The sequence below is a fragment of the Orycteropus afer genome, unplaced genomic scaffold, assembly GCF_000298275.1.
Source record: "Orycteropus afer afer isolate SDZICR_OR568_19922 unplaced genomic scaffold, OryAfe1.0 scaffold00899, whole genome shotgun sequence".
Taxonomy (NCBI): domain Eukaryota; kingdom Metazoa; phylum Chordata; class Mammalia; order Tubulidentata; family Orycteropodidae; genus Orycteropus; species Orycteropus afer.
Window position 1 is genome coordinate 308,527 of NW_006922486.1, and position 7,271 is coordinate 315,797.

Sequence of the window (7,271 nt, forward strand, 5' to 3'; positions counted from 1 at the left end):
CCTCCCCCCACACACAATCCAGATGGCTTTAGTGAAGAATTCTATCAAATGTGTTGAGAAGGGCTGACAGTAATCCTACTCAAACAATTCCAGAACACAGAAATGCATAGAATCCTCCCAAATTCATTCCATGAAGCAAGCATAACTCTGATCACAAAACCAGTCAAAGATACCACTAAAAAGAAAACCTACAGACCAATACACGCCATGAATAATAGGTGCAAAAATCTTTAACAAAACCCTGTTGTTGTTGTCATGCGCCATCGAGTCGGACCCAACTCATAGCGACGCCTCCTTGGTTTGCCGAGGCAGTATCACTATGGAAGTAGATTGCCCAACCTTCCTTCCAAGGAGTGGCTGAACCCTAGCCAACAGTATATTAAATAAATAAATAAATAGATAAATAAATAAATAATACTCCATTACCAAGTAGGATTCATACCAAGTATGCAGCATTGTTTAATATTAGAATATCCATCAACATAAATAAATCAAAGGAAAAGAACTACATGATCATATTTATCAATACAGAAAAGAAAAATGACAAAAATCCAACACCCAGACCTGATAAAAGCTGTCAGCAAAATAGATATAGAAAGGAAATTCCTCAAAATCATGACGAGTTTATACATAAAACCAACAGCCAACATCCTCAATGGAGAGAGACTCAAAGCATTCCCCTTGGGAACTGGAACCGGAAAAGCATGCCTTCTATCACCACTTCTGTTTAACATTGCAGTAGATGTCTTAGTCAAGCAACAGATCAAAAGCCTTAACACTGGCAAATACGAAGTGAAGCAACATTATTATCAATGGTGAAAATACTGAATTTTTCAAGGATTTAATTTTATTGTGTCTGTAATCACTACCCATGGAAGAAGGAGCCATGAAATTAAATGACATATTCCATTGGACAAATATGCTGCAAAAGACCTCTGTAAAGGGTTAAACAGAAAAATTATCACTTTGAAGACTAAGGTACACCTGACTCAATGCTAACAGTATTTTCAATAGATTCATATTACATGTGAAAGAATAAAAGGAAGGAATAAAGAAGACTGAGGAAGAATCGGTACCTTTGTATTATGTTGCTTGCGTAGAATATTAAATACATAATGCACTGCCAGAAGTGTGAACAAATTTGTCTTGGAAGAAATCCAGCCAGAATGCTTCTTAGATATGATCATGATGAGACTTTATTTCACATACTTGGAACATGTTGTCAGGAAGGCTGAGTCCCTTGGGAAGGACATCTCCTTGGTGAAATAGAGGGTAAGTGAAAAAGAGAAGACACCCAAACTATTTGACACATTTATTGTAGAAATGGGATCAAACAGAGTATTTTTTGTGAGTATGACACAGGACTGGGCAGTTTTTAGTCTGTTGTGCATAGTATCACTATGAGTCATACTCCACTAATAGACACACAACAACAGCAACAAAATAACAACAACATAGAGCAGAAATCAATAAAACTCAATGGAGAAAAACAATGGAAAAAAATCACACCAAATGGTGGCTTTTTGATAATATAAAAAAAATGATAAACAGACAATCAAAATGACAAACATAAGATATATGTATGTGTGTATGTGTGTATGTTGTTGTTGTTATGTGCCTTCAAGTTGGACTCAACTCATAGCAACCCCTTCTTGGGTTTCCAAGGCAGTATTATTACTATGGAAGTAGATTGTCCCATCTTCCTTCCAAGGAGTGGCTGGTGGGTTTGAACCTCCAGCCTTCTGGTTAGAAGTCAAGTGCCTTAGGCACTATGCTACCAGAGCTTACACACACACACACACACACACACATATATATATGTTAAGAATGAAGGAGTAAGTGATACAGAATACAGAATACAACAGTAGTTACTGCCAGGTCAGGGTGAAGCATACCCTCCATTATTCCATATCTCTATATATTAAACAAATGTAACAAATAATTAATAAGATTATGTGGTGAAGTAACCTTCATAGGTGTATAAAATATAATTCATTTATCCAAAAGAGTATTATGAAATTTTAAAAAGATCAATAACATATTTTTCTAAAAACTTGTATTCAAAGTTTCCAGGACAAATTTTTTAATTAAAAAATAAACAAACAAAAACTGTTAATGTATATAAAATGCATTTTTCTTTTTGTAAAAAACAAAGGAAAATAAAAATACACACAGAGATATAAAATACACACAGTGATTTAATTGTATTTTTCATAAGACATACAGACACAATAGTTTTTTTTTAATGGAATGTTTTTATAGTGAGTTAGAATAGGTTAAGTGTAATGGGGAACAGAGTGAAAAGTTTAAGCATGCATTTTACATCATTATGCAATTGCATAAATTATCTTTAAAAATAACATATTTTAAAATGAATAAAAAAGTTATAATATTGAATTAAAAAAGTTTATCAATTTAAAATACAGAAAAAGGACAACTAAATCCAACAATGTATGAACACAGTATCCTTTGCATACAAACTAGGTGAAATATACTATAAAGACAAAAATAATTGCAAAGTATTCTTGAATTTTTTTTGTTAGTGATGGTAGTAGTACCGATGTAATAATTACAAAATTAAGAGGTATTTATTGTAAGCTAGAACAAATGAAGAATATGGTGATATTCTTAGTACTAGGATTTTCATTATGAGAAATATGAATTGTAAAAATAGAATGAAAAACAAGGTAAAGTTTAATGTAAGATATTTTACTGATGTTTCTTTAGAATAGAAGTATTGGTATGAGCACATGAGTTATTATAATCTATATTTCAAACACATATGATTTTGATTAAAAACAGTGCTTTCATTGTACTTATTTACTTATTCTTGAAGTACTTATCAATATGATTATACTGTTGGAAAATCAATTTCACATTTACAGTTGAAATGAGGTTCAAATATTACTCCATTTGGACCTAAAACTTTGAACAAAATTTTTTATGTGCATGAGAAAGACTTAACAATATAAATGTGTCTAATAATGCATCAAAAGAGTATTAAAATAAATTTATCATGATGAATGAAAAATATAAAAAAAGTGTTGTACAATCATGTTTTTCCGTAAGGATTATTACAACAATAAAAAAACAACAATAATAGTTTATTCTTTATTTTTTCCTAGTAATGTAATTCTTGAAAAGCATCTATTTTTTCTTACTCTATACCATTACAAGAAAGAAAATTCTTACTCTCTATTATGTAGATTCATTTTTCTATTTTTATTAAACATTAACTATAAAGTGTGTGCTTTTTGTTAGGTTGGTAGTAATTTTGATTTCTCAAGATTAGCAGTGTATTCTCAATAGTATTCTGATTTTTCTTTTCCCTCCCAAGGGAAAAATGGGCATAATTTGAGTTACAGAATAAATTTCAGTAGGAGCTTTATACATATAAATGAGGAGTTTGCTTTTTCTTATTGTTGTATTTTTTTGGTTGGATAATTTTAATTTCTTCTTATTTCACTTTAGTAATGAAATTTGAAACTGAAAACACAAGAAAATTTAATGCTAAATTCTGGACTTTCTAATCTAAGATGAAAAACTCATTTTAAAAGATGCTACCTAATATGGTATGTGAAGTTTTACACATTTAACGAGCTAGTAATAACTGAATATTAAATGCATAGGAAAAAAAGTGAGGTTTTTTCTTTAGTATTTTAGGGTGCTGGAATACATCATTGTATTAAAAATTATTTTTATTAATAGCATGCCCATCTAGGTGTGTGTCCAAATCATCTTAATGTAAATATATACTGTGTCTAATAATGAGTGTCTCCCACCTATGCCCTTGAATTTATGTTCTCTATACAAATAGGTTCAGTAGGCAATATGGATATCTCAAAATGGGTGTAGAAATAATACTTTAGAAATTTCGTTTTTTGTTGTTCTATTTTATTAGTTACTAATTCACTGAGTTGAAAAGAAAGGTTATAGAATCTCCTCCTTACGAATATGTTTTTTGCAAAAATTCATTATCCTTTTATTTTTACAAGAAAATATAAATCATCTGCTTCCTTGATGTCAATATGCTAAAGAAATTATATTTTTTGCATCATTGTAAGATATAAGAACTATCAATGATGGTTTTTCTTAAATAACTAATTTATTTTCCTTTATATTGTATAAGGTTGAAATACCTAATTGCTACAAACAGATATCTTCATATATGGCATGTTTGCCATTAACCATATATAAAAGGAAAAGACAGAATTATATTTAAAAAAAAAGGAAGAAATATTCTCCAAATCTGCGTAGGTAACTGTATCGGGTAAGAAGGCCCATAATTCTAGATTCTCATTACATCCTTGCATATGATTATGATGATTGATTTCAATATGCATTCTATGTCTTCAAATGCTCAAATTTACATCAAATGGTGACCTATATCCTTTATATCTATATTTATTTTTATTTCTATATATGATATATATTCTTTTTATTTTATGAACCTTCTTTGCTAATCATTAATTCTAATATGTATCACAGCTTTACCAATTTGCTTTTTCCCTATAACTTGGTTTCCACTAACTGTATATTTCACCTTTCATGTGACTCTATTCATTCTCAATTTCATGTGTCCCTCCAAGTGGAGTATCTACTTTTCTCCATTTACCAGTTTTAAAATATTTCTTGTAATGAAAGCGTCTTCCTTAGTCACATAAGCTTAGTATTATATTTTCAAAGTATTAACATATTAACATTTACACACATATAATTGCCCTTTAGAATCTTGAGAATTTGAGAATTGACATAACACAAAGTTTTTCTTTGTTTCAATCTTGCTTCATTTGCTCATTCAACAAATTTCAGTGGATTGAATCATGTTATTCAGTAGTTTGTGGTTTTTATAATAATTTTATGTTCTAAATTTCATGATTTAAGAATTAATAAAAGCTTTTTTTTTTTTTTCCTCCAATACAGTACAGAGCTGGTCTTTAGTTCTGTTTAAGGAAAACAGAATAAAATTGCCCAGATACTCAATATGCTTGTCCTACAGTACAAGGGTTTAAAATCAGGAAAGGTATGGGTCCAGGCTGTATACTTTCACCAAATATAATCAATCTACAATTAATCAAATAATACAAGAAGCTGGACTATATGAAGAAAGTTCAGCATCAATATTGGAGGAAGAATCATTAACAACCTTCCATATGTAGATAACACAACCTACCTTACTGAAAGTGAGGAAGACTTGAAGCACTTACTGAGGAAGATCCAAGAATACTGCCTTCAGAAAACTAAAATCCTTACAACTGGTCTAATAAGCAACAAATACCATGACAAACAATGAAAATATTGAAATTGTTCACAGTGACATTTCCCTTGGATCATTAATCAACACCCATGGAAGTAGTAGTCAAGAAATCAACTGGTGCATTGCATTGGGCCAATCTACTGCAAAAGAGTTCTTTAAAGTGTTAATAACCAAAGATGGCACTTTAGGGACTAATGTGGGCCTGAGGCAAAACATTTTCAATGACCTCCTCTACATGCAAAACTGGACACTGAATGAGGGAAAAGGAAAAATTGGTGCCTCTGAATTATGGTGTTAGTGAACAACATTAAATAGTTCTTTATATATACCATGGACTGCAATAAACGTGAACAAATCTGTCTTGGAAGAAGTATAGCCAGAATGCTCCTAGACGTGAGGATGGTGAGACTTCATCTCAAGTACTTCAGACATGTGATGAGTTGGGACTAATCTCTGGTTCTATAAAATGTTAATAAGCAAAGATTGCACTTTAGGGACTAATGTGGGCTTGATGCAAAACATTTTCAGTGACCTCCTCTGCACGCAAAACTGGACACTAAATGAGGGAGAAGGAAGAATATATATTGATTGTAATATTAAAATTATTTATATTATACATTATTATAATTTGATAATAATCACAATTGAAATAAGGCTAACATAATTTATCATCAATTACACACCCACTATTTCCCAAGTGTTTCTCAGCACTAGCCCTGTTGGGTTTGATTGTAACCTGTTTGTTGGTTTCATTCCCTCCAAAAAGAGCCCCGTGGATAGAAGAAATGGATGTCTACAACCAAACCACCATCACAGAGTTCATCCTCATAGGGCTCTCTGACCTCCCAGAGGTGCACTACACTCTTTTTGTAGTCTTTTCTGTAATCTATCAGGTTATATTGGTGGGAAATGGGGCTATTCTCTTTGCCATTGGGACTGAGAAAAAGCTTCACACTCCCATGTATTATTTTTTGACAAATCTGTCCCTCTTAGACATTTTCTGTCCTTCATCTACTGTTCCCAATATGCTCAAGAACCTCCTAATCAAGAAACAGAGCATTTCATTTGTTGAACAACAGGTATGTGGCCATATGTTTTCCCCTTCGTTATACCCTCATCATGACAAAGGGGCACTGTGTTCAGTTCACAGGCACTATCTGGACAGCAGGGATTCTGAACTCTCTTCTGCACACAGTGTTCACATTCCGCCTGTCTTTCTCTAAGTCTAATCAGGTCAACCAATATTATTGTGACATCCCTCCAGTGGTAGCCCTCTCCTGCTCTTCCACATACGTGGCAGAAATGCTTGCCTTTGTGATAGGAGGTATCTTAGTGAGCAGCACATTCATGATCACTGGTATCTCTTATGTCTATATCATATCCACCATCCTGAAGATTCAGTCAGCTGAAGCGAAGCCCAAAGCCCACCTGTGTTTCCCACCTAATCGTAGTTTGCTTGTTCTGTGGCACAATGATATTTAACTATGTCCACCCTTCTGCCAGTCCCCAGTCCCCAGCCAAAGATGGGCTTATCTCAATGATGTATGGGGTTATTACCTCAATGGTAAACCCTATAATCTACAGCCTGAAAAACACAGAGGTAAAAGGAGCACTCAGAAATGTTTTATGTCATAAGAAACATTTACAGCAAGGATGATACTACTAATTTCACAATCCAGTTCATCTGAATTCACAGGAAGGGGTTGAAATAATATGTAGCGATAATGATGTTCTGTTGACACATAGAGGAAACACACACACACATACATATAAATATACACACATACACACGTGACTATAGTTTTACCTATCTGTAAGAAGCCCTGGTGGCACAGTTGGTAAACATTGGGCTACTAACCATCAGGTCAATGCTTCCAACCCAACAGCCCCTCAGTGGAAACCAGATGTGCAAGTCTGCTTCTGTAAAGATTACAGCCTTGAAATCATATGAGCCAGTTCTACTCTGTCCTGTATAGTCAGTATTTCCTTGCTGGAAACAGGTTTATAACTATCC

The 7,271-nt window shown here is 32.9% G+C and overlaps 1 pseudogene; it reads left to right on the top strand.

Annotated features, from left to right (window-relative positions):
- Positions 1–6,042: 6,042 nt before the first annotated feature.
- Positions 6,043–6,914, top strand: LOC103212268 (annotated as a pseudogene).
- The last annotated feature ends 357 nt before the right edge of the window (positions 6,915–7,271 follow it).